Source organism: Biomphalaria glabrata, chromosome 13 (assembly GCF_947242115.1).
Source record: "Biomphalaria glabrata chromosome 13, xgBioGlab47.1, whole genome shotgun sequence".
NCBI classification, from domain to species: Eukaryota; Metazoa; Mollusca; class Gastropoda; family Planorbidae; genus Biomphalaria; species Biomphalaria glabrata.
In genome coordinates this window covers 22,780,628-22,807,994 of record NC_074723.1, presented here as the reverse complement: position 1 = coordinate 22,807,994, position 27,367 = coordinate 22,780,628, and the positions used below count along the sequence as shown (strand labels likewise).

At 38.2% G+C, this 27,367-nt stretch overlaps 2 protein-coding genes across 3 annotated transcripts in view; one reads left to right on the top strand and one right to left on the bottom strand.

The window, feature by feature from the left end:
* Window positions 1-17,970, bottom strand: part of LOC106077038 (uncharacterized) — a 41,615-nt gene extending 23,645 nt beyond the window's left edge. The window contains exon 1 of one of the 2 annotated variants that reach the window (XM_056008465.1): window positions 17,679-17,970. The gene's annotated coding sequence lies outside the window, so the exon portion shown is untranslated. Of the gene's footprint in view, window positions 1-9,285; window positions 9,607-17,678 lie in introns of those variants that run through there. The other variant, XM_056008466.1, reaches the window with a different exon arrangement.
* Window positions 17,971-27,081: 9,111 nt separating this feature from the next.
* LOC106064916 (ATP-dependent translocase ABCB1-like) overlaps window positions 27,082-27,367 on the top strand; it is a 124,296-nt gene continuing 124,010 nt past the window's right edge. Inside the window, exon 1 of the mRNA XM_056008064.1 lies at window positions 27,082-27,308. The gene's annotated coding sequence lies outside the window, so the exon portion shown is untranslated. The remainder of the gene's footprint in view (window positions 27,309-27,367) is intronic.

The window sequence follows — 27,367 nt, the reverse complement described above, 5'->3', positions numbered from 1 at the left end:
CGGCGCGGGAGGATCTAAGTAAGTAAGAATAGCAGATTAGGTTTTTGAAATAAAACTTTTTAATAGCAGTGTAATGTGTAGATACCTCAGAATATGCATTTTGTTGGCTTTCAATACAGGAAATTGTGCTTGGTGGCAGGGCTTCGCCCAGCACCCACCCCACTGGGGAGAGCGCACAGCGCTCCCCCAGACTCCCTTGCTGGCAAGGGCGGGGAGTCTAGAACTTTTCGATTAACTCCAGGAAGAACCTATCCTAGGGTACAATAAATGAAGATTAATCATGTGCACACACGCACACACTCACTCACACATGCATAAAAAAAAGTCCTGGCTGCCCAGCGGTCACTATTGAATGGACTGCAAATTACTATGTCTATCTTTAACTTTTTCTCAAGGACTTCATACCGTGAATTTTACGAATTATCCAGGAAATGAAATGATTTGCACACAATTTCAAGGTCTAATCCATATGAACAATTTTACAAATACGACATAATGTCCTGTTGTTGTTTTTTTTTAGTTTTAAGAAATTTCTGTAAATTATATGACGAAATAATCATAATATTTCACAATGCTAACATTAGCGTGTGTTTAAATAGAATTACTAACTAGCTCGTTGGCCGTACTGGGAAAATTCTAGTTTGACCGTTATAATTTCTCATGGTAAAAAAATAAATAAATTTAAATTTGGCTAGGGAACGAGAAAATATTTATCTTGCACGGACTATATGTCTTCGGGTATATTAATGATCAGGAACATTTTGAGCATCGGCTTCTAAGTCTCTATGTAAAGACATTTTATTGGAAGTCTAGTAGAGCTATACATTCGCTAAACCAGAATTCTTTCTAGGGGAAAAAAGGGGGGGTGGGGAGAATGTGGCAGGGTAAAAAGTGTTCCTTTAAAAAAAAAATCGAGCATTAGTTAGTAATTAAGAGAAAAATAATCGCTCTATAAGTTGTATAAAGGAGTTATTGTCTTTAAAAAAAAAGTATTTTTTAAAATGTTTTTCTTGTTAAATAGTATTTTCAGTCTAAAAATTATCACCAGACATATATCCAGGCGTTATGTTCTTCTCGTTTCAATGTGTATGTGTGTGCTTTCATTTCCCAAGGAACAGATTTTCGATATGAACATTTTGTTTATAAAAAAATATCTATATTTTCCCGCCCCAGCTCGTGATCACTTCAACGCCAATGCACACTCGCTAACCCATCGCACGGAGCCGCCACTGAGGAGGCGATGAAAGACATTGCTAAGGTAATGGCCGAAAATAATGCATCGCTCAAGCGAGCCTTCACACAGAACATATTTGGGGATGGGTCGAGCTCCTGGTAGGCTTGTAACGTGATACTATGATGTTGGTTTAAATAGGTAAGTCACGTGAGTACTTACTAAGTAGGAACCACAAACACATGAGTAGAGGTGAATTGATCCGGTAGATAACATTATCAAGTGGGACTCCGAGTAGGAGGATTAAGAGTCATGTTTCTGTCATCAAAAGCACGAACGATAAACTTTTTTCTTTTTATTGAAGTTCCAAATTTGTGTTTAGCTGTTAACTACATGTTTGAATTGGCAGCTCTATGTCAATGATTTGAAAAATTCTTATTTTCAGTCCAAGGTCAAAAGTATGTCAGCAAGTGAATGCTTCAAATTCTTATGATGAAAATGTGTGTTTCACTTGAGTCATTTGGAGCTATGATATCTTGTATCTGTGATGTCTTATATACAGAAGAGCAAACATTTCTGAAATAAAGGGAATCGAACACCGTCCATTCAAACAGAATGGCAGTACATTACATGTTACACTGCACTTTGAGTCAATAACAAATTTTCATGACTCTCCAGACATTTGAAGTTTCGCTTCCAGACTTAACAGTCAATTGTGTTCATTTGTTTCTATCACCGAATGTTAGGTGCTAGAATGAAAATCCCGATATTAAAAACCAAATTCTTCAATTGGATTCAACGATAGGGAAAGAAGGCACATGGTCGCCTGGCACCACCTCGTCTCAGCATTGACTGTCATCGTTTTTATATTCCTTAATATGTAATTCTCTTTTCACCTTTCTAACTACTATATTTCCATAATCAATACAGCCCACGAACTGTAGGAAGTGTTCAAGCATCCTGTCTCTCCATTCCACACACCTCTCCAAATAACTCATAACAACCACTGCAAACAGTATATAACTCAACCACATCACACCTTTCTAGCCATCCAGTTCAACCATCTAACCTTTACAACCACCACAGTTCAACCACTTCACATCTCCAACAACCTCAGACCAACCGATTTTCCTCCTCCTTAGTCCAACCACCCCACCTCTCCAACCACTTCCTATTTCCAGCCACTCGACTTTTAACTGCAGTCCTTTTATTTACTATCTTCAGTACGGTACATTATGCTACCAGCATAATCACCATTCCAACCTTTCACTATCGAGTCCATCTGAGACTAGGTAAAGCCTGACTTTGATAAGTAATGCCTGACTTTGATAAGTAAACTCTGAAATGTCGACCTCTTTAAAGAATCGATCATGTTCGCCTGACAAGTTGTCGTTCCACTTATTTTAGTCTTTAAGATTGAAGAGAAAGACTTTTTTTGTGTGTTACTTTTTAGTTTTCCTTCACAAGCTATACGAGGCCATCTCATTATCTGTCAAGGATGTCTAGTGCCGCAACATTTTGATGAGTCTCGTTGCCGACACAAGTACACTGGTCAGTTTGAACTCATTAAGTCATGAAATATTTATACAACACCGTGTCAATGTATAGAGCATTCATAAGCTTTAAATGTTACAGTCTGTTTTTTTTATGTAGCATGAAAACTAGAAATATAAAACAAAAGAATAACTAGTACATTAAAATAATGGAATAAAACAATCTGAACTAGACTTGTCAGTAACTTTGTTCTTTAAGCATCAGTCAGTTATAGAGGTAACCCAGTAGTGATTATGTACAATCAGAATTAACAGGACATTTATTTATTTCTCGAATGGACGCCTGTAAATTTTGAATCATCAGGATTTTTTAAATTAAAATATTGACTAGGATTTCAATCAAATCTGTATCAATTTTTGTATGCCCTGCACTGTCCTGTCTGACCCACGCCCTGCACTATCCTGTCTGGCCCACGCCCTGCACTGTCCTGTCTGGCCCACGCCCTGCACTGTCCTGTCTGGCCCACGCCCTGCACTGTCCTGTCTTGCCCACGCCCTGCACTGTCCTGTCTGGCCCACGCCCTGCACTATCCTGTCTGGCCCACGCCCTGCACTATCCTGTCTGACCCACGCCCTGCACTGTCCTGTCTGGCCCACGCCCTGCACTGTCCTGTCTGGCCCACGCCCACGCACTGTCCTGTCTGGCCCACGCCCTGCACTGTCCTGTCTGGCCCACGCCCTGCACTGTCCTGTCTGGCCCACGCCCTGCACTATCCTGTCTGACCCACGCCCTGCACTGTCCTGTCTGTCCCACGCCCTGCACTGTCCTGTCTGGCCCACGCCCTGCACTGTCTTGTCGGACCCACGCCCTGCACTATCCTGTCTGACCCACGCCCTGCACTGTCCTGTCTGACCCACGCCCTGCACTGTCCTGTCTGGCCCACGCCCTGCACTGTCCTGTCTGGCCCACGCCCTGCACTATCCTGTCTGGTCCACGCCCTGCACTGTCCTGTCTGGCCCACGCCCTGCACTGTCCTGTCTGGCCCACGCCCTGCACTATCCTGTCTGGCCCACGCCCTGCACTGTCCTGTCTGGCCCACGCCCTGCACTGTCCTGTCTGGCCCACGCCCTGCACTGTCCTGTCTGGCCCACGCCCTGCACTATCCTGTCTGGCCCACGCCCTGCACTGTCCTGTCTGGTCCACGCCCTGCACTATCCTGTCTGGCCCACGCCCTGCACTGTCCTGTCTGGCCCACGCCCTGCACTGTCCTGTCTGGCCCACGCCCTGCACTATCCTGTCTGGCCCACGCCCTGCACTGTCCTGTCTGGCCCACGCCCTGCACTGTCCTGTCTGGCCCACGCCCTGCACTATCCTGTCTGGCCCACGCCCTGCACTGTCCTGTCTGGTCCACGCCCTGCACTGTCCTGTCTGGCCCACGCCCTGCACTGTGCAGTCAAGTCTGTGTTTTAATGAATGAATATAAAGTTTCAAATTTTTTGTTATAATTATAATTTATCGGAAATCGCCAGATCTGTTTCGCTATATTTTTTTTATCTTGCTATCCTGAAATTCCCCATGTCTTGTAAATCTGTTTTGTTGTATTTGTTGATGATTGTTTTACGATATCCCCCCCCCCGGACCATCAAATCTGATTTGTGACGTTTATATTTTTCTATGATGTTTTCCTAGGTGTCACTTACAAAGACCGCATCACAAATGAAGAAGTTAGAAACAGGATCAATACAGCCATTGGACCCACGATGACCTGCTGACCACTGTATTAAAAAAAAACTCAAACTCTATGGCCACATCACAAGTTCCTTAGGGCTCGCAAAGACCTTCCTTCAGGGAACAGTACCAGGAAGAACATGAAAAAAAAATGAAAAAAAAAACGATGAGAAAACAAAAGAATGGACAGGACTGTCGGTGAAAAATTCTATCCAAGGCAAAAGGACAGAGAGGAATAGAAAAAGACGAATGACAGATCTTGTGTGGTGCCCCAACGGTCCAACAGATTAAGGAATATGTAAAGCTGAATGCTGTTTTCCACTCTACAAAGCATTTTTTTCTAAAAGTTAATTTCTAAATATCAAAAGAAACCTATTCAGAGCCAGTGGGTAACTACAAGGTTTACATGTCACGTGCAGACAAAATGGCTGCCAGGGAGAAAAGAGATTATAAAACACATATAAGTAAGATCTGAAGGGGAGATAAGGCGTATGTGTGGTGAAGTTATTTACTGGTCACCCAGCACGTGATGCATGCGTTGAATGATAGAATGTGTACGCTACTGATATCAAATTATACGTGAGCGTGTCTGAGAGCAGACCGATACAAAACTAAACGTGCGTACCTGTATTACTGCAGTGCATAGGCATATACACGTATCTAGACTCACACACATGTTAAGAAACTGACAAACATGCACATACAACACCCAAATACCTGCACGCACCCATGTAGAGAATCTCAAACACATGCACACACTCATACATGCACGCATGCACATGCACATAGTCTCACACATGTACATGCATTTAACATATGTAGAGATACCCAAACACATACAAACACGCTGACATATAAACACAATCACACACTCAACCACATGCACACACCCAAATGCATGAACACACATATGCACACACACACTCACAAATATTCACAAACTCATTACATACACACATATGCTCACGCACAAGAATTTACACACTTATAATAATAAGGCTTGTCTTTGAGTCCGAAGATTAGTAAGGAATGCAGTATTTCCCGTGGCTGCGCAGCCCCAGCTGTGACTTACATATTTTGCCACATCCATGGCAAGCATAACTATTTTACACACCCATACAGACCTGACTATTGTTCATGCACACATATGTAAGCGTTAGCACCAAATCCTGCAGACCTATCGCTCGCGGCACTGGAAGGCATCCACGTGATCTATTGAAGCAGAGTCCAGCTGGAATCGAAATGACAGGCGTCCACATGTGCTGATCATATTTCATGTCTATTGGACAAAAAAAAAGGAGGTGGGGGGAGGGGCAAGCAAACAAACTTGGAGCCAACTTGTCTTATTTAACACAAACAAACTTGGAGCCAACTTGTCTTATTTAACACAAACAAACTTGGAGCCAACTTGTCTTATTTAACACAAACAAACTTGGAGCCAACTTGTCTTATTTAACACAAACAAACTTGGAGCCAACTTGTCTTATTTAACACAAACAAACTTGGAGCCAACTTGTCTTATTTAACACAAACAAACTTGGAGCCAACTTGTCTTATTTAACACAAACAAACTTGGAGCCAACTTGTCTTATTTAACACAAACAAACTTGGAGCCAACTTGTCTTATTTAACACAAACAAACTTGGGGCCAACTTGTCTTATTTAACTCAAACAAACTTGGGGCCAACTTGTCTTATTTAACACAAACAAACTTGGGGCCAACTTGTCTTATTTAACAAGCCATTTTCAGTTATGTTTAGATGACCATAACGTTTGCATGGTGAGAAAAACGAATCTCATGGTAGAGAGAAGATGAGTGTTAGTAACTTAGTAGGGAATGTCATGGCCTGCAATTTATGTAGGGCAATAAATACAGGCATATAATTAGGATCAAGGGAAATAATTAGGTAGCCAAGACAAGTTTAAGAGTACTTAGCCTCTCGACCACGCTTTCCACATATATCTATAGGTATATTTATACAGTTAGAAAGTGGGGATATCAATTTAAAAGATCACTTCATGTGATTCGCTAAGCTAAAAAAAAATCATATTGATTCTGATTAGGCCCCTTGAAAGACTGCCCAAATTCATATTATACCCCTTGACAAACTGCCTGAAAATATCGTTTGACAGACCGGAAATAAATCCCCACCCAAATTTTCATCGCTTTGGATGGGTCTGACAGCCGATTGAGAAGAAACCGGGCCAGGACTGAAAAATGATCATAAAACCCTAACGCTGTTGATGCTGCAGCCTGGCGACCAGGTCATTAATCATTTTAGTAGAAGCTCGAAGTGCTGTATTTATTTTCATATCGCAAAACTTCCTGAGGACCAAAAAGAGAAACGTCTTCTCTTTACATGATGTATAAACATTTTTTATCTTTACACTTTATAGATCATTACACAGATGGACCGTTCAACAGATGGACACCGTATAGATTGTTCAACAGATGGACACTCTATTGAACATTCAACAGAAGTACACCGTAGACATTGTTCAAAGAAGGAAACTCTATAGAACATTCAACAGAGGTAGACCGTATAGATTGTTCAACAGATGGACACTCTATAGACCATTCAACAGATGGACACTCTATAGACCATTCAACAGATGGACACTCTATAGACCATTCAACAGATGGACACTCTATTGAACATTCAACAGAAGTACACCGTATAGATTGTTCAACAGATGGACACTCTATAGACCATTCAACAGATATTTCAACAAATCTAATCTCTAAAGGTCTTTCAACAAATGGATACTAGCCTACATTTCTATCAACAGACAAACATACAACATTAGTTGTATAACTCATTAGATTAACAAAGAAACAGGAGCTAACTTAGAAACATTTCGCTGTTGCTTTCACGTTTTGTCTTTTTTTTTTTTTTTGGGGGGGGGGGGGGAAGGGTTGGTTAAAAGGAAGGAGGACAAATAAAAACTTGCTTTAAAAAAAAATTATGTTTCTAGTTTGTTTTTTTTTCCTTTTTTTTTCTAACTTTTTTTTTTTGGCTAAGCAGGAAGACCATTACATAGCGTGTATTTTAAAGAGGTCAAGGTGGAAGTATGAGCAGAGAAAGAGAGCAGTGAGTGAGTGTTGTGATTCATGGGTTGTGACGTTTCCTGGGCATGTTCCAGGTAGAGAGAATCACCTGAGCAAGAAGAGTGTCGAGTGGGCTGCACTAGTTTGTTGTTTTCTAGTTGCTTTGTTTCTATGAGTAAACTATTGCAGAGAAATGCGTTGTACGTTGTACTCTAGGTTTTGGTGAGGGATCCCCCCCCCCCCTCTTTTGTGGCTCATTTCATTTTTACTTGACCAAAAAAATACGTGAGTAAAAATAGGTCACAGCCGAAGTCTGACTAGCACAATATTTTATCAACACCCATTTATGTTTTTGTGTTAAATGCCCTAGCATCCAGACCATCACCACCACCACCCCCCCACACACACACACATTAAATATATAATCTCCAGAATGTCACAAGAAATGCGTAGGACGTAATTATCTTTTTTTAAGTAGCGTCTGTAACATATAAGGTAAGAATATAAGACGATAAATTTATTGACGCCCGTCTAATGTCCTCTTCGAAATGTCTATTCCAGTCTGACAGGTCAAACCTCTAGCGTGCAGAAGAGATTACATATTCAATAATTCATGGCGAGAGCAAATCAAATGCAAGATGAGTCATCAATAACCAGATCTAGTATTCGGTACTGCAACTAGATCTAGTATTCGCTACTGCAACTAGATCTAGTATTCGCTACTGCAACTAGATCTAGTATTCGGTACTGCAACTAGATCTAGTACTTGGTACTGCAACTAGATCTAGTAATCAGTACTGCAGATCTAGTTTTCGGTACTGCAACTAGATCTCGTACTCGGTACTGCATTTGTGTCAATATGGAGAATTTCACGATACATGTTCGATTGTAAACAATGTCAAGGACGCTCTATAAATCACCGTAGCCAACAAAAAAATAAAAATGTGTTTGTTAAAAGCAAAAGTGCTTAGAAATTTGATTTTACTGTGCTAAAAAAAGTGAACAAAATGTATCGCCTCCCTTCTAAATAGCATGGCGGATACAGACTTCCTCTTTTCTACACACCGGACACACCGAATAGCGAGCGTTTTTATATTTATTTGCTGTAGAGAAAAATCTCCAATATTACTCTATGTTAGACGCAGGGGCGAACGAGGTGTCAAAATCGGCCGTGGCATTTACATACAGTCCACAGATTGTTATATAATCGACATAATAAGATTGTTAATGTATCCAAAACTAATAGCGTTCATACGTGAGTTGATGCAAAGTATTGTATAACGTAGGTCTAGGTAGGTTGGTAGTACCATAGGCTGGTAGGCTCGTAGGCTATATTTAATGTAATCAACACATTATTTTGAATGGAATAATGCTTTCTAATGAAACAAGTAATGTATTTATATACTAGCGTGAATTCTTGACACTGTAAAGACTGTATAAATCGTATGTTGAAGATCAATATCGAATCTCCTTATACCGTTTATTAGGATACAAATTTTAAAATCTTTTATAATATACTAAGTGTGTTACTGCAATTCCAAGCAGACTGTTCGACGACAGTACCGTCCCAACAGCCCATTGGATGCCGGCCCCCGGGCATATGCCCAACTGCCCTCATGGCCAATCCTGGCCAGTGTAGAAAGACTACATTTAATGCAGTATGGATGATATCATGTTAGTTAAACCTACCTCCAAAACAAAGTTAGGACCTACGCCTACGTAGTTATCAGATATTAAATCTATAAACACCAAAGCATTACTTACAGATACATTAAGTATTAGTAAACAAAATAGTCTAGAAGACACAATGTCATCAGTATAAATGTTTACTACGACTACGTACCATATCAAGTGAAGAAATCTAAATACAAAAGTCACTAAGTTCTCTTGGATAACGCTATCCCAGGTCTAGCAGTGATCAAATGTCGTCCAGAGTTTCTTTTAAGAAATAATTGTTAAAGAGTCAACACAAATCTAGATCTATTTGATGTTAGATCCACTGTTTCATATTTCAACATCTTACAGCCGACTACATAGCGACTAGCTTTTTTAAACGTAGGCTATATTCCATCGGGAATTCAGCTGGGGAATAATGCTGAGTTTTTGTGGGGTTCTTTTCTTGTTGGTTCGCAGTGTCGTTTCTCCTAACACACCTTCACGTAAACGAGAGTGCATCAAGATTCCCCCCCCCCCCCCACTCCTTATTAAAATGTCATAGTTACCAGTAGATCCAGGGGCAGCTAACTCCTAACGCTCTGACGTAGCGAGTTCCCTTGATCACAAGGCGACATGCAAACAGAATCGAACTTAGCCTGTTTCAAGCCAGATCGATAATTCTTCCCCCGAGACCAATAGTGGAGGCTGGGTGTTATCGAATACAGGCATTCGTTGTTTGTTTTTGTGTTGACTAAAGAGTACATGCGTGTGGGGGATACAAATGTGTCTACTTTTGTTTTATTGGGGTGTAAAATAAAGAATATTTAAAGATAGAAAACGGATGGTTAGTGGTTCAAGTTTCACACAAGAAAATATATAGGCCTAGAGGAAACAAACAAGAGAGAGGGGATATGGTGGCCAAGTGGAGAGTCATTTAGTGAGTTAAGTGAGTGAATGAATGAGTGAGTTGAATGAGGGAAGTAATTGTGTAAATTAGTGAAAGAGTGGTGAGTCAGCGAATTAGTGACTTATTAATAGAGAGAGTTAATGAGTGAATAAGTGATATAGAGAGTGAGTTAGTAATATATAAATTTTGTGAGTGTAAGAATGTTTTAATGATATGAGGTATTAGTGAGTAAGTATTTGAGTATGTAAATTGGTGAGTAAGTGAATGTATAAATGAGAGTTGAAGTAAAAGAAAAAAGAAAAAAAAAGATGAAAAATCAAATCGGAATAAAAATAACTAATTAAACAAGGTTACAAAGACATTTTGTGTGGAAACACAAACTCAAAATCGGCCCCCGAAGTGGTCCACCCAGGCAGGTAAAAAGGCTGGTATCAATATTTTAAGAAAAAAAAAACAGAATTAAATTCTATCAAAGACAAATGACAGAGAAGAATGGAGAAAGAAGATTGACAGATCTTGTGTGATGCCCCAGCGGTCCAGCAGACCAATGGATAGGTGAAAGTGAGTGTAAATTTTAATGTGAGCCTGGCCTAACTGATGTCTTATAATGAATATCTAATTGTTTTGTAAAGGATCAATCTCTTATTCATTATTCAAAGCCTTAAGAAAAAGAAAAAAAACATTTCCATAAAAAAAAAAAGAAAAAAAGAAAAATCTCAAAGCAGTTGAGCTTCCTATGCTGAGAATGTAGAACCTACTTATTAATTGTTGTTTTAACTTATGTCCAACTTATATGCATACTAAATAGATTTTTCTCTTTAAAAAAGTAAACATTATTTTTCGGTAAATGTAATAAGTAGGACAGAACTTACATAACGTAGCAATACAAATGTAAAAAAAAAAATTTTTTTTTTTTTGACAATAATCTAAAACCATTTGCATAAATGTGTTAAAAAATAGCAAATAGTCACCTTCCCTACTAGAGAGCCTCCCGTGTTTGTTACTATTAATAGTGAATAGTTGTAAAGTGGTGTATTTTTATGAAAAAAAAATGCTTGCATAAGTGATTTAAAAAATTAGATTTTTCGCTTTTAGAAAAGAAAAAAGTAGCCGTTGCATCAGAACTTTGAATGGACTTAAATATTATGAAGTCGTATTTTCACTATCTTTTCTAGTTTACGAGATCTAAACGAGACGGACGGACAGACATTTCACACAAAAGTAATAGCGTCTTTTCCCCTTCGGGGGCCGCTAAAAATTAAGTCAAAGTTAAGTGAAAAGAAATGCCTAAAGTAATTATTAATTAAATGTTTCCTTGCAGTTTATTTGACCATATGAATGAAAAAAAAACAACTGCGGACCTTAAAGTGTCAACAAAATAAACACTAAGAATAATATTAAAGACAAAAAAATGGCATTAAAGCAATGTACATATTGTTTTTTTCAAATCAGATACATTTTACATATATATGCAGATTGCCTACAAACTCTACAGAGAAACACTTTGAAGATAAACATTTTACAAAAGTCACTCTGAAGATAAACATTTTACATAAGTCACTCTTTACAAATACAGATACACACTTTAAATACATACAGTTTACATTTTACAGACACACACTTTACATGTACAGATAAACTTAGAAACACTTAGGACATTCTAAGATACATGTTGCAAAAAAAAAAAACAGAAATCCTCCTTGCAAAGTCCTTACTTGAAAGATAAACATATACACACTTCATAGAAACAAACTTCACACTTTCAGAAACACTTCACAGATAAACAGATACACACTTCATAAATACAAACTTCACAGTTTGTTTGTTGTACATGTTTCGGATGTTCCTTCATAGTTGAAGATAGTTTACTTCCGATTCCACACCTCCCGCAGGACGACGGAGGATGGGAGCGGGCAGGGTTTGAACCCGGGACCATCGATAAATCCAAACGACAGTCCAGCACGAAAACCGCACGACCAGGCAGCCATTTTCAGAAACATTTCACAGATAAACACAGATACACACTTTACAATCACATGCTTTAAAAAAATATATGGAGCTACAGCCATGTACGTATACATGCTTTACCAGACACAGCTCACGTGACCTTATTGACTGCACATCTTTAAATTGCCTAGATCTAACAGTGATTTTTTGTTCAAAGAATCGTTACTCAATTTTACTAAAGCAGTGAGCTATAACAATGAAACAAAATACAATTATGTTTTTATTATACTGAATCATACAGTTCAAAGAACAAAGTATTTCAGAACTTTTCACTTCATTAGTCAGGAAACGTTTATGGAGTTTAGTTATTTTGAAAACAACAGCAAACACTACAAACAGTCACATCTATTTGGAAGAGAACATCCGAATAGCGAGACTGATACTTAAAGGGAACAAGACATGGATTGACAAGTATCGTTGGATTTTAATATTACTAGCTCGCCCGTCATACTTTAGAACAACGTTTAGTCTCTCTACTTCTACAGCCTGACGGGAGACAATCTTGATTTCTTCGTTTCTTGTTGTCATCTGTGTTTGAAATCTTTACAATCGGAATGTCTACATGTCTTACCAATATTCAATGCGAAATACTCTTTGTTTTTGTAAAATAACATCCATTGACTTAATTAATGTTTGGGGTTTAGGTCAATGTACTGGTGGAGGATTTCCTGACATCATCGTGTGTATCGCTTTCTAAATTTCCACGATATGGTGTCATTAGGGGGAAAATGTGTCTAATATATAGGTATGAGGTGTCTTATGGACAAAAATAAAGTAGATGTATATCGACATCAATTTTATGTCATTTTGACGTCATGTGGATGTCATATAGGCGTCATGTGGATGTCATATAGGTGTCATGTGGATATCTTATGAACGTCATGTGGGTGTTATACTTGAAGCTCAAGGCTTCTAATTTCTACCAAATAAAATTTAATTTTGTGTTTCAGACAATATTTTTACCTGAAATTTACATTTATTTACATATATTTACGTCTATCATCTAATAAAGTACGGACCAAGAAATAGAAGACATGAAGATATCAAAATCGAATGGAGGTTTTTATTTTCTTCCACAAAAGTCTTCCACTTCCCAGACCCATGTCATTATCATCTCTGGATGTGACGCCTCATCTCCACCACCCTCCCCCTTAGTATCCTTCTTTCGAGCTGTGACGCCGCGAGGCACGCTCCCAAGTAGGAGACCTATCCTAATTGGTTGGAGAGAGGACAGCGTTGTAAACAGTCTCCGTCGTTTCTTCAGAGGTGGATCTCTCTCTCTCTCATTGTCGTTTGAAATTAAGGTGGGTGACAAAAAGAAAATTATTAGAATGCATTGTAGTACCTCGAAAAAGGCTGTGACATTGGATCTTGGTTCTATTTGTGAGTGATACAAGCTGGTAACCCATCCACGAGAAGCTAGAAAAACATTTTGAGTTCAAGCCTTATGCTTTTCGTATGGATAAAGTGAAAATACCTTTAGCTTTCTCGCCATTTTTGTAGCTAGTTAAACAGCAAACAGTTAAATCTTTATTCAATCTGAAATCACTCGTTGACTTTTCAATAATTGGCTGGGGGTGAGGTAGCGACATCGCCAGTACAAGGTGACCCCACTCCTAACAAGTCTCAGGTCAGTAAGAAAAAGAGACACCTAGAGATGACCGAGCACTGCTAAAACAGTACCAAAAAAGAAAAAAAGTGCCAAACTTGAAGATTGCTGTTAACCTTGAACAAAAGTAGCCGTTGCATCAGAACTTTGAATGGACTAAATGATGTCGGATTTTCACTATCTTTTCTAGTTTACGAGATCTAAACGGGACGGACATACATTTCACACAAAACTAATAGCGTCTTTTCCCCTTTCGGGGACCGCTAAAAATGTTTTAAAAAAAACAAACAAAGATTATGTTTAACGTAGTTGTATCCATTTGTTTGGATCAGTCATTTAATTAAATTTGTACTAGATCTAGACTAACAATAATAAATATGTGCGATTAAAACTATTTTTACCAATTGCTTTTGTTTAGCGTAATTACGTGCTTCTAGCTTTCCAATGCACTATGATCCTATCATTTGTCTGGACCAGTTGGGAACAAATAGGGGGAGGGGGAGAACGGTGTATCTGGTTGAATGTTACCGTGGTCGCTTTTTCTAAATGCATTTCGTTAAAAAAGAAATTAGGACTTGGATTCGAGCTCGAGAGGTCAAGCCTCTTCAAACCAAAGTACTAATGTGACTAACCACTGTGCCAGTGACTTGCATATAAAAATAGAAGTTTTTATAGTTATCTATTGTTTGTTTCGAACTGCCTAATTATTTATACAAAGAAGATAGGGGATTAATTGAACTTATGCCTCCACATCTGTCGAGTAGCCTACAATATCTTTCCCTTGATTGATACGATTTTTGTTTCGTCAGCTACAAGAAGTAATTGTGCAAAAGTTCAAGATGATCCGAGATTGTGGGAGAAATAACGTGTACAAACTTTGGACCATACAGAGAGGGTGATATAAGGTTTGTAAAAATGACCAGTGTTTAAGAGAAAGAAGGCATTATGTCTCACTGGACAATGCTTAACATTTTAAGCTAAAGCTGCGGAAGGAGTTATCTCTCTTATTAGGTCATAAGGGGAAATAATTCTCAAAGATGAAAGAAAATGTCTTGTCCAGCTGGAAATGTCATTCACTTGGAGAAGGTCAAAAGAAGAAACGAAAAATTGTTTAGCCGGAACTGAGAAGAATAGATGTAGCGTGTATCTGGAGGTGAATAGATGTAGCGTGTATCTGGAGGTGAATAGATGTAGCGTGTATCTGGAGGTGAATAGATGTAGCGTGTATCTGGAGGTGAATAGATGTAGCGTGTATCTGGAGGTGAATAGATGTAGCGTGTATCTGGAGGTGAATAGATGTAGCGTGTATCTGGAGGTGAATAGATGTAGCGTGTATCTGGGGGTGAATAGATGTAGCGTGTATCTGGAGGTGAATAGATGTAGCGTGTATCTGGAGGTGAATAGATGTAGCGTGTATCTGGAGCTGAATAGATGTAGCGTGTATCTGGGGGTGAATAGATGTAGCGTGTATCTGGAGGTGAATAGATGTAGCGTGTATCTGGAGGTGAATAGATGTAGCGTGTATCTGGAGGTGAATAGATGTAGCGTGTATCTGGAGGTGAATAGATGTAGCGTGTATCTGGAGCTGAATAGATGTAGCGTGTATCTGGAGGTGAATAGATGTAGCGTGTATCTGGAGGTGAATAGATGTAGCGTGTATCTGGAGGTGAATAGATGTAGCGTGTATCTGGGGGTGAATAGATGTAGCGTGTATCTGGAGGTGAATAGATGTAGCGTGTATCTGGAGGTGGATAGATGTAGCGTGTATCTGGAGGTGAATAGATGTAGCGTGTATCTGGAGGTGAATAGATGTAGCGTGTATCTGGGGGTGAATAGATGTAGCGTGTATCTGGAGGTGAATAGATGTAGCGTGTATCTGGAGGTGGATAGATGTAGCGTGTATCTGCTGGAGGTGAATAGATGTAGCGTCTACTGGAGGTGAATAGATGTGGCGTATATCTGGATGTGAATATAATAGGTGTCCCTTAGACATTGTCCTTAGTATAATAGATATATTTTGTATATAATAATAATAACATGGCTCCTTCTGTCTCGGAAGGCAATGGATGCGCCCAGATGAGTCACTGGCTTTGGTTACGTCTTGAGATGGGGCAGAATCTGGATCAACTGATCAAGCCAATTCTAGAGCGGCAGAGTTTGCCACAGTTCGTGCATGTATATTCATCTGCCCTAGGACTAGCTGACAGGGCAGATTTCTCTTGCATTCGGCGAAGTTCGAACCAGCACGTACAGTCTGTCTCCATGCTGTCCGGTGCAGGAATTCACATATTGGGGAACAACAATAGCAGCAACCTAGATTTAGACACTGAGCTGACTAAAAGAATAGGAAAAACTTCTGTAGCAACTAAAATCCTGGTCTACATTGCCTGCGTTCTGGCACACTTCTTTTTGGAAGTGAGAGCTGGGCTACTTACATGCGTTAAGAACACCAATTAAATAGCTTTCACCTACGCTGCTTGCGACGCATACTGTGCATCTCCTGGAGGGATCGTGTCACCACCAGGAAGTTTTGACACAAGCCAACATGCACAGCATCTATGCTCTCCTTCAACAGAGAAGACTACGCTGGCTCGGTCATGTCATTCGCATGTCAGATGGAAGAATCCCTAAAGACATCCTATATGCTGAGCTTGCAGAGGGAGTCAGACGCATGGGCCGACCAAGACTAATATACAGAGATGTCTGCAAGCGAGACATGAGAGCCACGGGCATCGACCAAAGAATGTGGGAGGAGATAGCCTTAGACCGAACAGCATGGAGACCGACTGTTTGTATATAAAACAGTATTACAAATAGATACGCTAGATTTGTGTTGAGTATAATAGATGTATCAGGTAGCTAGAGCTGACTGTAATAGTTGTACCAGGTAGCTGGAATTGTCTGTAATAGGTTTACCAGATAGCTGAGACTGAATGTAATAGATGTACCAGGTAGCTGGGACTGAATGTAATAGATGTACCAGATAGCTGAAACTGAATGTAATACATATACCAGATAGCTGAAACTGAATGTAATAGATGTACCAGATAGCTGAAACTGAATGTCATACATATACCAGATAGTTGAAACTGAATGTAATAGAGGTACCTGGCATTAGGGAATGGGTGTACTTTGTAGATAGAGAAGTATGTAATAGATGTACCATATAAATTTAATAAATTTTGATAGATATAGAAGAAAGTTACTGTACGTAACATGGGAGAAAACAAAAAGATGATAAAGGTTTAGATCAGTAGATAGAAACCAAACTGTTTGAGAAAACAAAAAGATGATAAAGGTTTAGATCAGTAGATAGAAACCAAACTGTTTGAGAAAACAAAAAGATGATAAAGGTTTAGATCAGTAGATAGAAACCAAACTGTTTGAGAAAACAAAAAGATGATAAAGGTTTAGATCAGTAGATAGAAACCAAACTGTTTGAGAAAACAAAAAGATGATAAAGGTTTAGATCAGTAGATAGAAACCAAACTGTTTGAGAAAACAAAAAGATGATAAAGGTTTAGATCAGTAGATAGAAACCAAACTGTTTGAGAAAACAAAAAGATGATAAAGGTTTAGATCAGTAGATAGAAACCAAACTGTTTGAGAAAACAAAAAGATGATAAAGGTTTAGATCAGTAGATAGAAACGAAACTGTTTGAGAAAACAAAAAAAGTAAGAAAGTACAACCCATTAGCTAGATCTGGTGTTTGGAGTAAATTAGCGCAGAGTAAATAGACCAGATGCAGTTTGACCTAGATCCATCATGACGACGTCATATTAAATTAAACAGTGATGCCTATCGATTCGAGATAACCACGAGGAGAGAGAGAGAGATACACAGAGAGAGAGAGAGAGAGAGAGAGAAAGAGAGAGAGGAAAAAATAAGTCGATAAACAGTTCAGTAAAGAAAGAACAGAATTACAAATAAATATGTGAAACCAGATATTTGTTTTAGTAACTCAGTGCAAAGACAACTGTTTATTACAAGATAAAAAAAAAGAACAGAAAACAAACAAACTGTGTCTCTTGTGAGCAATAGAGTTCAACTTCTTACCTTCTCTAGGAACTCCTCCAGCAGAATCAATATACCATTTCAAAACTGGGGGGAGATAGAAGCGTGAGGCTGATACTAGCAGCTTCGTCTGCGGCTCTGACGATGATCTATGTACACCTCCCTCCCTTGTTCTTTGTCAGTGTTGTCATCTACCTGCCACGCGTCATTACTCCGACACACATGCGTGCTCTCGCATGGCACACACACATACACACACACATACACGCACATGAAGCTGAAACTTAATTTTAACCTACAGAGTAGTGTGCCTTGGGTGGGGAGATGGGGGGGAGGTTAAACCAGGTATTGCCGTCAAGAATGAGCACTCTGTCTGTGCCGTCACTGCTCACGCTCATGCGCACACACAAACACACACACTTTGAATGGAAGACACACGAGCGCGTTGCACAATGGCTAAACGCGCAGGACGCGAGCGAGAACGTCCAGTCCGCTGGCGGTGAGCAGAAAGCTGTCGCTACGGAAATCCCCGGAAGAGCTCTCTTTCGCGTGACCTAATTTTTATTTCTCTGAAGCAGAGGGGTTTTACGCCAGTGGCGTAACTAAGGGGGGGGATGGGGGGAGAATTTTAAAATCCCCCCGGGCCCCCACCTGGGGGGGGCCCAAATGGGTTTCCGAAATTTATTTGTAAATACATAAATTAATATATTTGATTGACAAATAGTGTCAACGGGTGTCTTTTTTTTTTTCAACATTTATGGCTTAAATTTTTCACAAAGACTAAACCTAGATGCAGGTCTATCAGAACGTTGACTTTGTTGACATTTTAAAAATATTTTTTCCCACAGGGATCAAATTTTAAAAAAAAAAAAAAAAAAAAAAAAAAAAAAAATTAGTCTTACATTTTAAACTTTGTTGCCAGGAATAAAACTGCATGATATACAGCGAATTCCAGGTATCTTGTTACCTTTACTACTAAAAATAGATCTAAATGGCGAGTATTAAAGGGCTACACTAATTAACCTTGAAACAAAATTTACAGAATCGAGTATAACAGATCCAAAAGTTATTCTTAATAATGCTAAAATAGTCCATTATTCGGGTTTGGCGTCTATAATTTTAGAATTAAACTTCACACTCGAGTTATTACCCCTTTATTCATCTTTCCTCAATTCAATGGAAACTCTTTTTATTTACATCTAATCCTTTTGCTTTCGCACAAAACATAAACATAAAATAATGACGTAATATCATATAATATTAGCACATTCTTCCTTTTGAAGTTATTATCACACCCTTCCTTTTAAAGTTCTTAAGAGTGATATCTACTAGCAGGGCCGGCCCTAGCATTTGCGGGGCCCTATGCGAAACGGATCGCGCGGGGCCTAGTCTGGGTAGGGATAAGCATAATGTCAAAATTATTTTTTTTTAATTAGAAAATAAGCCTACTTTCGTCTTTGCAATAAATTTTTATCAAATGAAAGCTCGCAATGCCACGTTTTATATATTGGCACGTGCCCCAAAATGTCAATTTCGTCTAGTCTTCAGGAGATTTGAATAAATTCAAAAAAAGTTCAGGACTTTATCGTATATTTTTCCTTTTCATGAGATTTCCTGGAGGCCCTGGAAAATCAGGAGGTCGCGAAAACCCTGTTCTGTTATTTTATATACGTTATAATGCTTTAATTTAATAATGTACACTTGGAATTAGCGCGGGGCCTATGAAAGCGCCTAAGGCCGGCCCTGTCTACTAGGAAATTTAACAATTCGTCAATTTCTGGTTGTTTTGACTGGCACAACAAGTTCTCTAGACGTTGGTCTATAACTGTCTGTTTCGTTTGTTCCAACAGTTTGCAGTTCATTGTCTTCATCGGTATCATAGTACCCAGAGATGTCTTCATCAAAACTCTTATTCAAAAAGCGTTGATTTCTTCTGTATTTTTTTCCATCGTTTGTCTTTATGGTGTAAGATCTGGGTGCTGAATGTTTTTTTATGACAACTTCTATCTGACATGTTTGACCTAGACGAACTCTCCAACAGAATAATTTTTAGGTAGTCTTGCTTTTGCATCGTATTTCACTTTGCTTTTCATCTGTCGTTCGTTGAGTAATGTCTCTGCATTTTCAGCTACCGATGGTTTCAATAGTTTGTGATCAGTTGGAATGATTCCCTGAGTCTTCTACTTGTCAGCAGTTGTGATGGTGAATACGGCAGTCCACTTATCGGAGTATTTCTATAGGCCTACTCGAGCATAACGAGATATGGATCTTTCCCACTTTTGTATGCTCTGAATCCTTTTGCTTTACAAAACATAAACAACCAACAATGACGTAATACCATATAATATTAGCACAGAATCTTCTTCATGCAGTGGAAAATTAAGATTTTTTTTGCCTATCTGAAATTCTGGTCAAAGCTCCTGCGCCCAATTAATATAGTTCAGAAGAAACTACAAAAGTCTGGACTGCATATACGGGAGGCTGCTGAAGAAATTAGTACCCTTTCATGCTTTCTGCAAAATGATGAGAAACTGACAAAAACCCAATCCATCGAAAAAGCAAAAGAAGGTAGTGAATACTATGGATTCCCTGTAATCAAAACAACCAGAAGAAAGAAAAGACTTGATGGGAAGTTTAGTTCTAATGTAGGACTGTCAAAAGAACTGCAATTCAAACCTGTTGCGATAGAAGTGCTGGACAGATTTCATATGGAGATGAAGGGCAGATTCCAAAGGCTGGAAAGAAAATGGATACATTTGGGTTTATTCTTGAACCAAGAAACCTGTTAGATGAAGACACGCTTGTGACAAACTGTGCTACTTTTCCTGTTTGTATGATGAAATAAATGGAAAATCGCTTTTTCAATGATGTCATTGATGCACGAGCACTTTTCATTAACAAACCAGTTATACAATCACCAATAGACATATTGTGCAAACAGGCTTCATATGGTAATTACGTGTGCTCAAACTTTGCAACCTCCTCCGAATACTGCTAACTCTGGCCACTTCCATTACGTCATGTGAGAGATCATTCTCAAAGCTCAAGTTCATCAAAAACTATTTCAGGATCAAAATGACGCAAGAAAGGCTTATCATGGTTTTAATGTCAGTGAAGTCACAAATACTAGAAAGTATCGATGTAGTTGATGTTATAGATGTATTTGCTGCACAGAATGCAATACGTGAAGCGATATAAATTTAGATTTGTCACTTGTGCATTATTTAACTAATAAACAACGGTATTATTCATTAAAAGAGTCTTGATGATTACTTTTTGTTAAGTTTACTGATACCAATTTAATTTTGGGCTTATTTATTTTTGCGTACATTATCTCATGTCATATGTCGAATGTCAAAATGCAAGGGGCCCCCAAAGAGGTAAATCCCCCCGGGCCCCCAAATCCTTAGTTCCGCCCCTGGTCAAAACCAAGTGTTGGAGAGTCATGTGCAACATAGCAAACGATCAATTTGTGGAGCTGAGTTTTTCTACAAAGTTTTTAGCATCACTCACTTCAACAATTCTTCATGGAAGGAGCACCACCAGACGTAAGGACGAGAGACGGGTCTATGAAATGATTGGAAGAAAAGTAATAGAAAAAAAACATTACTTCATTATAAACAAAGCTTATCTAAGGAAAAGAATCATTAAATCAGGATTTAGCTCCCTTTCTGCTATATAAAAAAATTAATTAATTAGTACTAATTGATTAACTAATTGTTGTTGTTTTTTGGATCGATTCGTGGATTGTCATTGATCTATGAAAAATTGTGCAAAATTTTAACTTGATCCGAGAATAGGAAATAGGAAATATAACGTGTCAAAACGTAACAAGGGGACTAAATCCATTCATAAATCCACATTTCTCATTAAGTGGCATTTATTTCCCCTATTACGATATCAAACGAAATAATTAATCACCATTAATTAATTAACTAATTGGTTAAATTCTTAAAATCTTTGTTCAGATAAACAAATATCGAAATTCGTCATCATTAAATAAAACATTTAACCCTTTCAGTAGAAATCATGAAAAGATAGGAGACACACTCTAGAATTCACGTTGTAATTCAAATTCTATAATACATTCCCAAAAGTAGCGTAGACTTAATATGAAGCTTGAAAGTTATGAACTGAGCATACTGATGTTAGACTCTGAAACAAGCTAATTTCCTCCGTATGTGTTTTCAATCTGAAAGTCGGACAATTTACTCCCACTGGAATCGAATTATTTCCCTTTCATTTTTTTTTTACTCTTTTGTGTAGAAACTCGAAGTTTCGAGAAGGCAATGTGTAAATAACGTTACTGTTTACACTTTCTTAGAGTATACGTATATATATATATATAAATAGGTTTGGTAATAAGTGTTATTACTAAGTAAGTGTTAGTACTATGTAAGTGTTGGCACTATATGTATGTGTTTGTTCTATGCAAGCAGTGCTTTTTTAGTGACGGTACTCACAGGTACGGCGTACCGGCACCTTTTTCAATGTAGAGAAAAATTTTTTACTTTTCTTGTATTTTAACGCTTATTATTAACTTACTAGAAATTAAAAGTTAGGCATTCCATCACTGTGTACCGGCACCTATTTTTTTTTTTTTACAAAAAAAGCACTGTAAGTAAAATAGTGCTATGTAAGTGTAGCAACTATATGAGTGTTGATACTCTGTTTCTGATGTGTAAGTGTTGTATTTACATTGAGCTTAGTTGTTTGTTTACTCACCAAGAGAACAAGAACATTGAAATGATTGCTCTTGCGTGAGTAAGCATCCAATGTATCACATGTATTTGCGTTCCCATCTTTCGCAATGACACTTGGACCTGAACCAAACATTACTCACTGGAAAAGGTTCAAGTACTCAGCATGAGGTTTCCATCAAGAGACTTCTGTACACCTCCATGTATTACTCCGCCAATAAAGTAGATTCATCAATTTCCTATCACTCCGCTGAGTGCTCCAGAGTTAAGTTTATTTCACCGCTTGAGTACACTATATTAGAGATAACTGCACCTGCACTTACGTGAGCATGGGGGGAGGGGTAACTGGGTGATGACGTCATCCTTGTGTGCCTCACGTGCGTTCTTCGGGGAGGAAAAAAAAAGAAAAAGTCATTTAGCTTTAACTTCCTTATCATTTAGATTAAGTCTAGATATGTGTGAGTGTCTGTCTGTGTTTTCATTTCCTTGAATATTTTTTTTCTCTCTGTGTCACTCTCTATGTGTGTGTGTGTGTGTGTGTTTCTGTACAGGTCTAAGGTGTACCAGCAGCGACGTTGACTACACCAGGTGTGAGTAGCCAGCTCGTGTGAGGTCAAAGGAAACAACAAAATAGAACATCCTCACAAGAATTTAGTTTTTATGTAACAACATACAGAGGAGGTGAGTAGAGGAAAGAAAGAAGAGAAAAGGAAGATACAAAAGATTTTTAAAAAAGAAGGAAGCCAAGAGAAGTGATGAGATATTTTAAAAAGGTAGAAAGAGAGAAAAAGATTTTTAAAAAAGAGAGAAAAGAGGGAAAGAGGAAGCAAAGAGGAAAAGAGAGATGACTAAAAAAGCTAGTTGCAGGGTCACTTGCAGGCCTGTTCTTAGGCTTTATAATTAGGCATGGAGCCACAACTCGAGAAAAAGAAAGCTAACCCTAATTAGATGTTCAGAACATCAATCTCCTAATGAGACTTAATAACCTAATCTACATTTATGCCAAATATTTCTGATTGACTGATTCATAAGATATCTCTGGAACCGCCATACAGATTTGCAAGATATTTTGTCCACAGGTTTCTCTTATTCTAAAAACCGGCCATTTAGCAAAACATCGTAAGTTTTCTGTCGAGTCTTTGTATCTAATTTTCGGTATTTCCCCAGGTGGTGCTTCTCTCATTTTATCTGCAGAAAGAAGTTTTTCTACTATACATAACTCTTAAACATTATTTAAGAAAAACTATTTTCGAAAAAAAAATTACCAAAATGACTAGAGCATAGACATAAATAAATATAGACTGGCGATTAAAGAGTTTTATGAAACGAAAATTTGTGACTTGCAATTTTGTGTACTTTATTATACAGCATTTATGAGCAGTATAAAAGTTAAGTATTCATATCTATTTCAGCCACACACCTATATATATATTGTAAATAAGGAGGCAGTGTAGTTTTGTTTAATCTCTAAGAATGAAGATCATGCAATTTTCATAATTCGGAAATCCGAATACAATAGATATACATGTTTTCAAGTTATATGAAGTTACTTCCTTCGGCCAGTCTATATTTATTTATGTCTATGGACTAGAAATAATTTCTTAGGCAAATAAGTTTAAAAAAAAAGGAAATTGTGCTTTTTCATTACTTTGTTTCAGTCATAGACTTATATATATTATATCTAGACTGGTCAAGGAGATCTTTTCAAATTACAAAAAAATGTCGTGAAAATTTTTTAAAAAGTTGAAACAAGGCGTTGTTTTGTAAAGTAGTTATAAGAAGTAAAGGTTTTTTTTTCAACCCTAACCTATGTAACATATAATTTAATGTTTAGATCTAGACATATTAATTGAACATAAAAAATAAGAGAACTCTCGTCTCATAATTATTATTTTGCAATTTTTAGATACAAAATCTAGAAAGATCTAGGTAATCAATCTATTTTAATGTACATAAGATGATTTAAATCAACATGAATTATTTCCATCTAGGATTTTTGAAACATTATCTGAATGGAAACAAACAGGAAATGGCTTTGTTTCATATATTTGCGTGAATATCCGAGAAATGATTTTGCATTATTTCTAAACTTTGAAAGCTAAAGATCATTACTTTTCTAAGACAGAAAAGATTGATTGGGGCGACTTCCCTTACAGCTTGAAAAAAGAGTTACGTACATAAAAATTCATATATATAGGTATGTGGATCAATCAATCGCGGATAAGGATTTGTTCCGTTATCCAGTCTAGATATAATATATATAAGTCTATGGTTTCAACCCTCTCGGATACTACTTTAGTAGTTAAAAGTGCTCTCCCAAACGTAAAGCTAACTGATGGGGGAGGGGGGGGGACTCCTCTGATAAAAGTTATAGAAACACTGGACTAGAAATTTTAAGATAACTCTTGTTATTTATCTGGTCTATTACTAAAACTTTTATGGAAGTACACAATTCTATGTTTATAAAATGTAGTATTTATCTAAGTTATAAGAGACACTACATTGTAGGGTTATACAACCAGTATAATAAAATATAAAAAAATAAAATGTAATATAAATTATAACTTTATACTACTTTTTAAAAAGTTGAATTCTTATGTCTAAATTTCAGTCGATAAGAAATGTTTTCCATAAAAAACCCAGCCCAATGCCGCCACTAACTTAAGTCAGGCCTTAATTAACAACATCTCGAAAGAAAATAAAGATGCCAAGCGTAAAAAAAAATAATTGAAACAGTTTCTAAAAACAGAGGGGACGTAATTGTATTTATTTAATTCTTATAAATATTTTCTCAATAGTCTCCCTTACATTGTGCTGAGAAACTATACTGAACTTCAAAAAAAAAAAAAGATAAATCTTTAGGGGATGGGAAATCCATCTACTTCCTATGTAGGCCTCCTTTCCTCATTCACACACATTATTGTAAAGAAAAAAACGTTAAAGCTACAAAAATGAAATCAATATAAAAAAAGGCGTTAATATGTTCCAATCGTCCGTATGCCTGGTCTACCTATCCCTTTTCACCGCGCCATTCCTTGTTTTTCCAAACCCTCATCCCATTTATGTCCATTGTAACTAAAAACCCACACTACAGCAAAGACGAGGAAATCATTATTAAAAAAAACAAAAACATGAACACTCCATAAAAGTCACAATTACCTTTTTTTTTTTACCACGCACCACCCTCTTTTTTTTTTCTCATCTCATAATCTCATCTCTGACTTTGGTCCATTCTGGGGCATAGTCCACCAACCAGCTTCTTCCAAGCGTCTTGGTTCTGGGCGAGTCTCTGCAACTGTCCCCACGTCTTGCCCATCTGCTTCCATATCACGGCGCCATGTATTCCTGGGCCGTCCTCCCTTCCTCTTTCCTTGGGGGTTCCAGGTTAGGGCTTGCCATATTATGTTGGAGGCAGGCTTGCGAAGGGTGTGGCAATCATCTCCAGGGTCTCTGAAGGATATTTACTTCAATGGGCTTTGTTCTTTGCAGTTCCTCATTTGAGATCTTGTCTGGACAGCGGATCATAAGAATCTTCCTCAGACAGGTGTTGATAAATACCTGGATTTTTTTCATGGTGAGGATGATGTTTCTCCAGGTCTCTGCTCCATAAAGTAGTATTGGCTTAACAATGGTGTTAAAGAGCCTAATCTTGGTGGTGGTGCTTATTTCCCTAGATCCCAAGGTGTTCTTCAGCTGATGGAAGGCTGCTCAAGCTTTACCAATGCGGGTTCTGACATCTGCATCTGTTCCTCCATGGTGGTCTAGGATACTGCCGAGATAGGTGAAGCTTTCCACTTCTTCCAGCGCCTCACCTTGGACTGTAATGGGTGTGTTGTTGGATGCGTTTTTCTTGAACTTTTTCTTCCCTCTGTTTATGGTAAGACCCATTCTAGCCGAATTGTTCGCAACGACGCTGATCTTTTCCTACATCTGCTGGTGTGTGTGTGTGTGAGAAAGAAGAGCAAAGTCATCTGCAAAGTCAAGGTCGCCTAGCTGTTTCCACAGTGTCCACTGTATACCGTTCCGCTTCTGGTCTGTTGCTGCCTTCATGACCCAATCTATGGCTAGCAGAAACAGGAAGGGAGAGAGTAAACAGCCGTGTACTTGTTTGTACTTCAAATGCGTCTGTCAGTTGTCTGCCATGAACTACTCTGCATGTCATCCCCTCATATGACTTCTTGATGATATTTGTTTGTTTTTTTCAGGCACTCCATAGTATCTCGAAAGTCTCCAAAGGGTCTGTCTGTCCACGCTGTCCAACGCCTTCTCATTTTTTTTTTCGGGTAACCAAATTTCCATCAGGCCAAATGTCCGGTGCCAAAAATATTGGTGCCTAAATTTCCAGATAAGTCTTTTATATATTGCAGAGAACGCCCTGTTGCATCCAGGAAAATATTCCTTGTGTCTGGACACGAAATGATTCATTTTGTAAAAGTGTTGTCTCTCATGTGTTTATGAGATACTGGCCATAACTGACTATTCTGTCCTCTTAAAAAAAAAGAAAACATGTTTGCCACGACAAGAGTGCAATGTCTACAACCATAACGTTGACCCTTGACCTATCAGCTCTGGTCCAGGATACACATGACTTAAAAAGAGTTAAATTGGGTTATTCTAATGATGCAGTGTTATGAAAGCAAAAATGGTGAAAGTTTCATCAAAGGAAAGTGTTAATCAATGTTTGTTGACTTAGGTCAATGAACTTACTGGGTGTAGTAAGAAAAAAAAAACTGCTCCCGGCACATTGAACAGACGATACGTTGTTCAACTGTGTCTTGAGCGAGTGTGTCAGGTCACGTGGATCTGGCACATCGATTGAAATGGAGCAAGAGACTGTCATGTCAGCAGCACAGCTTATCGTTTCAGCTGTTTAGAACACAGTCTTTGAATCCACTAGACGTAGTAATGTGTCGTTGTTGTGTTGGATGAGCTGAGTGTGTTATAGTGTGTTATGGTGTAGATTCACACACAGGTAGGATTTGAGTTAATGTATCTAGAATTTCTCTGTTCATGTACTCCCAAAATAAATAT